Source organism: Macrosteles quadrilineatus, unplaced genomic scaffold, assembly GCF_028750875.1.
Source record: "Macrosteles quadrilineatus isolate MER2022 unplaced genomic scaffold, UCM_ALF_1.0 Scaffold_1__1_contigs__length_201487025, whole genome shotgun sequence".
NCBI lineage: Eukaryota > Metazoa > Arthropoda > Insecta > Hemiptera > Cicadellidae > Macrosteles > Macrosteles quadrilineatus.
The window spans coordinates 9,431,800-9,444,190 of NW_026542594.1; positions in this window are offsets into that span (position 1 = coordinate 9,431,800).

The following is a 12,391-nucleotide window of genomic DNA, read 5'->3' on the forward strand; positions in this document are numbered from 1 at the left end:
TCAGCATAAGCACTCCTCTTCAGATTAAAACTAGCGATGTTAGTTGAACCACTAAAGCTTACAGCTCTGCTTCAACGACCCTTCCAAGTAGTAAAACTTCGATTTTCCAGGATCATGGGTATAACACTGTAGTTTTATGGCTCAATAAAGGTTTACGTATTATGCACTTTGCCTCACTAGCGTATGTAGAGGAACTACTTGTTCTCTGTTATATCATTTCGTCTTTTTAGATAACTTTGTAGAAAGCCAGAAACCCCAAAAACATTTATTGCAAATGTAAATTACACGACATAAAACGTATACTAGTCAAATAAGCTATAAAATAGGCCCCATATATTTATTAATGGTCCATATTTTCACAAGCATAACATAATGATTAGCTCCTTATATCTAAATGCTGTACGACTTGTAGAACCTAGTATGACTACTAGTCAGAGAAATATAGCATATGACCTTAATAAAATTGCAAGAAAACGTTTTATTGTTTTATTTTGTAGTGTTGGGTTTGCAGAACGACATACTAAAAGTTGACAAAAATCGGTGCACGAGAAAACCACTAAAATCACAATTTAAAATGGCGGCTTTTCCCAACATTGGAAAATTTTTGAAAAAATACTACATGCATTTTGTATGAACATTTTTTGAGAAACTGACTTGGGACCACCGCCGATATTATTGGGTCGTTAGTACTTCATTTTGACAGGGAACACATTTTTGGCTGCCATCTTGGATCCGCCATATTGGACATAAATATATATTTTTATGTAATGATTGAAATTTGACACATCATTTCAAACTAAATCTTTACACTGATTTCAGTGCCAAAATCCGTTTTTAAATATCTTTTTTTCGTTTAGAAGATATGTTCAAACGAAAACTCTCCACATACATTTCTTATGGGCGTTTCGTAGTTTGATATTTTTTTAAATTTATCTATCTTATATCTCAAGTTCTTATTAACGGTTGCAGTTCGTTCTAGCCTTAAAATATTCAGTATTGTAAGGGCTTCCATTTGAGCTCTTAAGCATTAAAATGAGACGAGTTAAAGGCCAGCTACGAACCTCAGAACAATATCAATTTTAACTTTTTAGAAATATATTTTTATTAAAATATTTATAACTTGGGTTGTTAGTACGTCACCAAGTTCTTTCTGGTCTTAAATTACCCTATAATAATGTTTTTCTTTAATTTTATCAATCACTAAATAAAATCTAAAATATTTAAAATGAGTCATGAATCTTCATTTAATAGTAAATTATTTCTTTTTAGAAATTTGTCTTTGGTTAAGGACATATATCCCAAACCCTAATAACTCAAAATAAGAAATCCATAGCTAAAATAAAAGTCAATAATATTACGAATTATTTAAGACTAAAAAAAGTTTTGGGAATTAACTAAAGACAAATAAACAAATAAATATATTTTGATGTTAAATTAAGATCCATGACTCATTTTAAAATTGTCAGATATTGTTTAATAATGAATAAAAACAAAGCCAAACATTTACTGAGTAATTTGAGGCCAGAAAGAACTTGGTGACGTAATACTATTATATAAAAATCTAATGGTGTCTGTATGTGTATTACTAATAGGTGCAAAAGCTACTGTACAAACTGGACTAAAATTTTACAAAAATATAGTTACCATACCGAGGACCATTATAGGACTATTCACATTTCGATACTGACCGTAGGCTTTGCCCCTTTGGCTTTAAAGGTTGTGAGGTGAAGATTTTAAAAGTAAATATTGATTAGTCTCCATGGCTGCAGATGAGAACACTTAACAATGTTTGTTTACATTTGCTTTGTCATTTAAATGTAAACAAGAAGAACTGCTAAACTGCATATTTCACAATTTCAGACAGCTGATACAAAGAAATTAAATATAATATTTTCCATAACTATGAGGTAGGTTTATTTTAATCTAACCTTTTATCATGGATTATTTATTCTAAAACTATGTCAATGATTATATGAAAAAAAGATTCTATAACCGTTGCTGTATCAACTCCGGCTCTGCTTTGGATTTTTTTTAAGCGTCTAAGTTATGAAAATAATGTTATTAATGTGATTTGATGGAAACAGTATGAAAATTACAATGTATAGATATTTTATATGAATTTGGAGGCTACTTTAAATAAATTCTAACTCCAACTCCTTAACATGTGTTAGATTAACTTAACATAACTTGCACATCACATTGTTTTTTATATGTATATTTAGGTAAATTAAGTTATTGTGTTTTGCTAAACCTATGCATAAATTAAACTAAAGAATATCATCAATAACTAAATTGTACTGTGTTGATTTTTTTTAAATCTGTTGTATGTAACTATAATTATTAATTATCAAATGGTAATACAAAATACTCTTATTTTATCTTAACATAGCTTTCAGTTCACATTTACTTTATTTGATACATTTATTATTTGTGTTTTGCCACACCACTGACTAAATTAAACCAAGGAAAATATCATAAAACTAAGCAGTACAAAGTGTTCTTTTGTTTCTAAAATCAATGAAATATCTGTTACTATGTTTACTTTATGGTAAGTGTGAAAATGTAAAGCCAATGGACGATGGAACTGATTACATAAAAGAACTGGTTTGTATATTAAGTTGTTAGTTGATATTTTTGTAGAGTAGAATCAGAGATGCAATGAAACATATACACAGTATTTGCTGTTAAATTGTTTAGGCATTGATGCTTTGATAATCATATTAGTTTTGTCTGCTGTCTTTAATGCTAAATTATTTGTTTAACATTTTTTATAGTGCCTATAGATATAGTTTCTTTAATATTTAAAAGACTGTATTGAAAAGGCATAGCAATATTTCTAAAGTTTATAACAGCTGACTTAGTTTGTGCTAATGATTTATTGTGAGTGAAGAAACTGAAGATGGAAGGATTTGTGATTTAATATAGGGTAAAGAAGAGTGACATTTAAAAAATGTTCATATAAATTTAATAATTAGTAGTAACTTCAAAATTGAAATTTAAAATGTTAATAATAAATAAAAAGATATGTTACTAAGGGAGATGAAATGGTGGTATCCACTGCTTACCAGATTAAAGTTATAACTTAAACATTTCTATTAGCTGGCCATAAAAGTTGAATTTTGTTTCTAAAAGCGTTGGGGGATGTGTAACTATTATAGCAACAGATGTAAAGATTAAAATGTTTCTATTTTGTGTCCTCTTCCCGTTGCAAAGCACGGGTATAACAGCTAGTAAAAATATATTTCTAAAAAATTAAAATTGATATTGTTCTGAGGTTTGTAGCTTTTTAATGTTTAAGAGCTCAAATGGAAGCCCTTACAATACTGAATATTTTAAGGCTAGAACAAACTGCAACCGTTTAATAAAAACTTGAGATATAAGAAAAATGAATTTAAAAAAATTATCAAACTACGAAACGTTCTGCAAACCCAACACTGCAAAGTAAAACCTTAAAACGTTTTCTTGCAAATTGTTTCAATGATCCCTGTCTCAATTTTCTTAGTTTGCTTGAACTATACGGCAAAACCAGAGTTAACCCGAAAAAAGGAAACATAACTTGTACAAATATTATGGATAAAATCAGTTTTTTACCAAAGAAGACTTATTTTTGTATTTTCCTTATTTATCTATAACAGCATTTGGAAAATAACGTTGGACTTTCCGTTTAGGTTTTTTTTTGCAATCGCAGCAAAAAAACCACTAACATATATTTTTCATAACTAGTATGTGAATCTTAAAATGTGTATTGTGTATGTCACGTGTGAACAAAATCACGAATAAAACCACAACGTGACTCAAGGTAGTCCACGTAACAATTCGCAACCCGATCACATGTTAGTAGCGGATGATTTGTAAGTGGAGTCCCTCAGGATTGAAAACCAGCCGATTTCTTTATTTTGTACTAGGTTGAGATGGGGATCCTTACTTTTCGCTGATATTCTTTTTAAGTTAAGGGGCTTAAAATAAGGTGTCACTTGATGGTGCTTTATATTTAATTTTTTTTTTTTTGCTAGTCCCGAAATACCCGGGGGGAAATGCCATACCGACCAAAATATACCTTTTAGTTTCTTGTTCGTGTAATATTCGGATTATATTTTCTGGTAAGCCCATTAAAAGGTTTATGGGGGATGTTGTATAAGTGGGGTGTCTTATAATGATAAAAAATAAAAATAGCTCCCATCATGTAATGGGTTGAGATAGATACCTTAAGTTTTCACCGATATTCCCTTTAACTGACGGCCTTTAAAATGAGGTGTCACTTGGTGGAACTTTCCTTTTTTAATTTTGTTCAGCTGCCTTCAAAATACTTTATTTTGGAGCTCCAGACAAAATTGGAATGTCAAGAAAATGCGTACTTTTATTTCACAGAGAGGTGTGTGGAGTTTGACTTTCCTGGTGTAACCCACAGGCTAATAGAGGGTGGCCATACTTTTGTCCAACCCTGTACACGTAGTGAAAGTGTGGTATTTGGCCTGGGCATAATGTAAATTAATTGTATATTTAAAACAAAGATAAATTAGAACGCTTCGTATTCTGTTAGTGATCAAATTGATATTCATAGCATAGGCGTAAGTTAGTATTCGAAGCTAATGTTTACTCCTGTGACTATTGGTACCATAGTGGTACTTTGGCCTCACCAACCAGTTAACGATCCGCTGTCTAATCTTCCCTTCATCCCAGTTTTCAGACGTCTTTGCTGATCTTCTACCGTCATCTCAGCTTTAACCTTGAACGTGGTCTTCTATCCAAGGGATAATTCGACTATATTGTTTTAATCAAGGAGCCACTCAATAGCCACTGAACAAATTTCAGGCACACTTGACAAGGTTAATTCAAAAAATAGCAGGAAAGATAAAAAATAAACAAATTACAATTATACAGTATATTGCCAATACAATTTAAAATTAACTAAATTTTTTATTTTTCTATTATAGTATATGGAGAAAGTATTGTTTTCGTCAAAATTTTCGAGTTTTTAGTGGATATATCCGTTTTGGGGACCCAAAAAAGAGGTTTTCGAAGTGATGTCTGTGTGAGTCTGGATGTGTACAGAGCTAGGGTCTACACCTGTGGTCCCATTTCGATGAAATTCGGTGTATATGTAGGTTCTAACCCACGGTATCTCCAGGAGTTTTTTTATCATTTTTTGGAAATTTTCATTTTTTATGTTGTTTTACCCATAAAAACGCATAAAATAAAGGAAAAAACGGACTTTCTAAAAAATTCCCTTTAAGTTCTGAACAAAATGGTACGACTCCCGTTTCTGTAAAAATTACGGTTCAAAAGTAATTGTAAATTATGGTATTTTCCCATAAAAACCCTATAAAATAACAAAAATGGGATTTTAGAAAAAGAACCGGTTTTGATTTAACTTAGGATGTTGTGGTCCTTAAAATTTTAAACGTCTTATTCATTTATTTGAAATTTTTATTTTTAATGGGGATTTGTCCATAAAATAACAGACAAATCTGATTTTCTCGAAAATGGCCAAACCGATTTTCTAAAAAATTTAGTATGTCATATTTCTATAAATTCTGAACAAAATGGCATAAATCCCTTTTCCGTAAAAAATACTGTTCAAAAGTTATTCTAACTTATAATACTTTCCCATAAAAACCATAAAATAACAAAAAATCATATTTTTTTTAGAAAAGCTGGTTTTGATCAAAATTAACGTTATGGTCCTTATTATTCTAAAGAAATAGTACAACACCCCATTGCTTTAACAATTACGGTTAAAAGTTATTGCAGCTTTTGTGATTTTTAACTATAAAATATCATCTTTACTCTCACCGCTCACCCATGATAAAGGTTGTTGACAAGCTTATGGGAGAAAATGTGTGTCAGAATGCTGATACCGTTTATTAACATTGGGCTTGCTGAGTATTCACATTGGGGGTTGTTGAGTTGATAGGCCGGTTACTAATGAACAATAAATATTATAACATACGGTCTTAACAAACTAACAACCATATAATAGACAATTATAACATACTGTACAGACCAAAATAAGAAAAGACATTTGGATGAATACCGTTGAGCATATAATACACTTTAGGTGTATTACTTAGCAATGGGATAAATACAGCAAAACATCATACACTAATATAGAACTTGCATCGCCTTGAGGAAAATCATTGTAAGAAGTTAAGTTTTATAAATATTTATAACGAGTAAGAAAAATGTTAACAACAGTAGGCATATCATACCATATGGCTATAAACAACCCTCTACAGTGTACTAGCAAATCACAAATTACAGTACAAAAGAAAGGGTCACTGGAATGAAATCCATTGAGCATATAATTGAGTGGAGCGAGCAAAGCTCCATGGAATCAACTTTCATTCCATCTTTCTTGCACCATCATGTACAAATGCAATGTGGTGGTTGCCGCGCTGATTAGTTAGGGGTAGCCTCTAGCTCCGCCTCCCGATTCGATGTTGCCAATGTGTCAACGAAGTCGATGATTAAGTGAATGACGTAGTAAGTATCGAATGAAATAATATGTTAATGAAGTATATTTTTAACTTTAGCATAAATATATTAAATACATACTATAATCTTACTAATATTATAAATGTGAAAGTTTGTGTGTTTGTTTGTTTGTTTGAAGCTCAAGTACGCTTTAAATACTGGTCGGATTGAGCTGAAATTTTGTATGATGATAGCTCACATTCCCGATTAACCCATAGACATATTCTTATCTAAAAAATCCTTTCGGGCTCCGCCCCAGTGGCTCTGAGGTTTTCAATTGTTTACAGTTAAGTTTATGTTTTTAATTTATAAATAATGTTTTAATATTTGTGCGAATATTCGATAATTTACTTTTTTATTGTTTAGGTGTGGTGGTAGAACAATATGGCTATTGTATATGTGTTATATTATATCTTCCGTAAATTAAAATTTTCTCAAACCGTGTCCCCTTATATTTCAAACACAAAGCAGTATAACTGCAATTGCATTTTATACACCAACCCTGTACGAAGGACGGGTATTCTGCTAGTACCTAATAAAGTAGAAAAAATATACCAAAACTAAATAGTAAAGTTACTGTAGGTATTAGCCTACTTAATTTGAGTTGTGAGTGTAGACAGTGACAAGTCAAGATGACCTAATTTGAGAACAAATCAGCACTGTTTGTTTAAATGGCATGCGCTTCTATTATTATTTTGAGTTCTCCGATTAAAAGGTAAATAATACAGCTACATTTTACATAAATCGGCTGAGTACGTGATGTTTACATTTATCGTTGTAATTTACAAGTTGGCCTAAATTTTTGTTTTATTATTCAATAGTCTTTTATCTGTTTTAATTAGTGATTTTACATTTAAATAGGCCTATCTATTTCATAATACATGTTTTATTGAAGTCAATGTTAAAACGCCTCCTTGAAAACATTATAATATTGGAGGAAGGACAAAAATAGTAATACAGTAAACAACATTTAACATAATTGAACAATTTTAATTGGATAATTCCCATTGTTTCTGTTACTGTGTCTTTAAAAAACAATAGAGTGACATGTAATATGGAACCAAACACTATTAGAGCTAGCAATTGCTATCGGCATCTACCGATTGGCAAGACAGAGTTTTCCCTTGGACTTACGTATGTTGCTTTATTAAGAGTTCGTCAACTTGATTGACTATTATTACAGTCGTTTTCTCAATAAACTTCTTGGTATTAACAGTCATGGATTAATTCTAGGTATTCTAGGGAGTTTTAGTGATTGCAGTGGTAAAAAGGTAAAACGTTTGTGTTGTACATTTCAATTTAAATTCAAAATTTCACTCAAATTATCTTTACACTTTAATAATTATTGTTATGCATGTTAATTAATAGTTCACAGTTAAACTATTAATTTTAATTTATAAAATAGTAGGCTATTAATACATCTATAGAAGCTTTTCCTTTTAACTTAATCTCAATATCTTAAACCGTCTTTGTTCAGCTCAACTAGCTTTCACCGCGCTGAAAATAGTTGCATAAGTTGCATATTTATTCTTTTCTTTATTTATGCATCTTCCCCATAAGTACCTACAGCTGTAAAATCGTCCTTGATATGAAATAGTATATTTCGTACCTAGGGCCGAAAATGAGGTTTTGCCGGCTCGAGATTTTTTTTTGGATGTGTACAGAGATACAGACAAAACCTGTAGTCCGATTTTGATGTAATGTGGTATGTACTAATCTATGGTATCTCCAGGATTTTACTAAATCTTTTTGAAATCTTTATTTTCAATAGCGATTTCCCAATAAAATAACAGAAAAATCCTATTTTCTCAAAATCAGCTAGAACAATTTTAATTGAAATTTAGTATGTAATAGCATAGCCCTTTAAACACTGAACAAAACGGTGCATCCTTATTGCTGTAAAAATACGGTTCATAAGCTATTGCATTTTTTTTAATTCCTCCTATAACATATCGTAGTTACTCATAGTGCTTACTATGATAATAGTATATTTCGTACCTAGGGCCGAAAATGAGGTTTTGCCGGCTCGAGATAGTTTTTAAGTTCGAGACGAAGTCGAGAACTTAAATCGATCGAGAGCTGCAAAACCATTTCGGTCCGTGGTACGAACGCTATTTTTCACCACACTATACTCCATTACCACTATTCACCACCATAATAATGCACACTGATAGTCAACACAACTACAACTTTAAGGTTATGTGAAGAAATAATTTGAGGAATCAGCAAAAATAAATATAAATAGTTCCTAGGCAACGGTGAGAATAACACAATTCTATGCAATGCTATGGATTTTGATTGTGTATTTAAAATGCATTCATGTTTTAAGTAAGTAAGCGGACAGCTGATTTTGCGGCCCCGGCCTGTAAAAACCTGCTCGGTCCCCAAATTACGATGACAGCTGGCATGGCCAGCAAAACGTAACTTTCAGCCACCAATTAACGTATGTAATACAGCCAAAAACATCATAGTGTGGTGAAAAAGTTGTTGACAAGCGAATGGGAGAAAGTGTGTGTCTAAGCAGATGTAAACAACAACAGTAAAAGTTTGCTAATATGAAAATAAGTTCCCCATTATATTGTGACCGTGATGATAAAACGCATCTATACATTTAAGTAGCGAATAAATTACTAAATATACAGAAAAAAAGCCTGCTCTGAATCATTAATTTAACTTCACTTCTACTGTCATAATTATAAGCGTGTTTTTGTTACTATCTCTTATAACACATGAGTTTTGAGGTCAGTTTAAATCGTTAATATGTAATAATAATACAAATACACATATTTTTCAATATAAAGAAACAGCAAATCTGAAGTTTGTAGGATTCATGGCTTGCGTTATAATTACAAGAGAGACTTTATTCGAAAGTTAGAAGATGTTTTGTTTGTGCTGCAATGCAACTAGTGTAATCTTGTTAGCAGATTATGCAGATGTTCAGCTGCGTTTTAGTTTTTTTCGTTAAAACTTCTGTAAATATTTCTCTTCTCCAAAGTTAAATCAGTAAAATTCGTAACAGTCTGCGTACAGGTTTACATATATAAATCTAAAGAGTACTGTAGAAAGCAATGTTTATTCTTGTAAAGTCTCATAGTTATATATTATGAAGATTAGCATAGTGTATATTGAATTGTATATCTCTGAAATAGTTTTATTAAATGCAATGTCAAAGGCACTCAATTTAACAGGGGTTGAAAGTGAAATCCCCGTAATTGACAGACAAATATGTTTGTCTTTCGTCCATAATACATATCAGAATAATTTTACATGTATAACAAATCAATGAAAGAAAAATATGCAAAATGTATAACAATGATTAAAACTAATGAATGAAAATGAGCTTTCATCGGTTTTAAAATTTAGCTGTTATTATATTTTTCTTTGCTCGTTTGAACTAGTTTTAAAAATATATATAATTAAAATCAAGTGCACTCTTATTTAAAAACTCCTACTAATTCTTCAAGATTTCTTACTTCTAGAATCTAGATTACTGTACAGGGATGATTTATTTTACCTTTATTAATTTTTAAATAGTTTATTTCGTGTTTATATTCAAATAAACTGTAATCTAGAACCAAAATATTTTAGAGAGCACCAGATATCCTAAATATATATTTCGAAATCGCTTACTTAACCCTCAATTACTGACAGACACTCTGGTAATGTTTTAAAAAATGACGACATTGGACGTGACATGTGTAACAGTTACAAGGAACATTCTCAATTAAGTGTGTGCAGAACATTAGTTGGAAGTGTCTACACGGTGCCTGTAAGAGACAATGTCCCTGTGAGTACATCCACGATAATCTTAACACAGGTTAACTGCTATCATTCCAAAATAGGGTACAAAATAAGGGTTTTAAATACTTTTGAATTAAATTTAAACTTGGGATTGTCAACCAAGATACGAATTTACAAAAGCAATTTCTAATTTTTGTTTGTATACAGCAAACATTAATGATGGGGTTAAGAACAGTTGGTTGTATGTTTAAACATCCATATCCATAATGAAATCAATACTGAAACGGCTTACTTTAAAAAACGGTCGTAGGTAATAGTATATTATATAATATTGCTATATTATGGTATATTGCTTAAGGAGTTCGAAAGTTATGGATTCATTTGTGAAAATCACAATCAGACAGATAAACAGGCAATTTAGACCAATGTTTATATGGTGTTTTTGCATTGCTGGAACAAATATACAAAAGGGTTCCAGGGAGTTCCAGGACAACCTATATATATATACGAATTTGAACGGAGGGTGTTTTTGGGCTCTGGGAACCTCAAAACTAAAAAGTAAATCGGTTCCGGGTTTAGGTCTTGCAATGAGACCTACGGTAATAGCGTATATGGGAAATTTGCTAAAAGACGAAATAGTTATTGGAATCTGCACACACAACAAACACTTTGAATACTTAAAGATATTTTTTTAAGCTGAATCGCATAGTTTCAAAGGCTAAACTTTACTTTGGTGGGTTTGGGGGACAAAAAATGTTATAGTCTTCACTTTTGCTCTAGAGATGCTACGTGATATGCTACAAAATTATTAGTTCAATATTAGTGTAAAATTTCGCAGCGAAAGATTTTCCTAACATAGCTTTTGATTGTTAAAAAACGTTACTGTTAGATATTAATTAAATTCACTGTAATTAATTAATTTAATTAGAAACTTAATAATTCAATTACTAACACACATATCTTATACTATAATACGAGTAACGTTTACCGTTTACCCTCACAATCATTTAAGAATCACATCAACGATTTCCTCTAAATTGTTATAAATATACAGTGTGTAAATTAAGTATGGCACACATTTTTTTCTATAGTAGATAGAAGAAATAAATTTGCTGGACTGATTAATAACAAATGTAAGGCACTTTTTACAAATTTTGAAAATAAAAATTCCCTTAAGGGCAAGGGGGGGTGGGGGGTAACTAAAAATTGTCAAATGACAACCCCCATCTTGTGACCCCTCATTTTAAGGGTAATTGGAAGACAAATCCCAAGATGTGTCTGAAAATATTTTTTGCACCCTGTCCAAGATGGCGGTTTAAAATGTACTTAGGGTTGAACGGGTAAATTAGGTATGGCACACATTTCTTATCTTTTTTACTCTTTGTATATTAGAAGGAATTAATTTGCGGGACTGAGTAAGAACAAATGTTTGGCACTTTTTGGCATGATTTTGAAAAAAATTCCCCTTAAGGGTAAGGTGGGGGTGGGGGGTTACTAAAAATTTTCAAATGACAACACCCATCTTGTGACCCCTCATTTTAAAGGTATTTGGAAGACAAATTTAACGACGTGTCTGAAAAAATTTTAATGTGTTTCAAACTTAGTTCACCCGTTCAACCCTAAGTACATTTTAAGCCACCATATTAGACAGGATGCAAAAAAAATATTTTCAGACACATAGTTAAATTTGTCTTCCAAATACCTTTAAAATGAGGGGTCACAAGATGGGGGTTGTCATTTGAAAATGTTTAGTTACCCCCCACCCCCCCTTGCCCTTAAGGGAATTTTTATTTTCAAAATTTGTAAAAAGTGCCTAACATTTGTTATTAATCAGTCCCGCAAATTGATTTCTTCTATCTACTATAGAAAAAAAGATAAAAAATGTGTGCCAGACTTAGTTTACACACTGTATTTGGTTTAGGTTAAAAACAATATTTTTATGCCACGCTCTGATCTGCGAAAATTGGTTTTTCGTTGACAGCTGTAATAGCTATTTACCTAACCCACCATGTTAAACTTCCCTATCCCAAGCGTGATGTATACAACTTCTTTAGTTCACGAGTGATGTAAAGTTTCGGTGAGGTAATGAAACCCATTTAAATAACATTGAATGCTTAACTTAAAAAATATACCTCTATGGAGCCAACGACGTTCAAAGCTAGAAATCAGCTGTGCG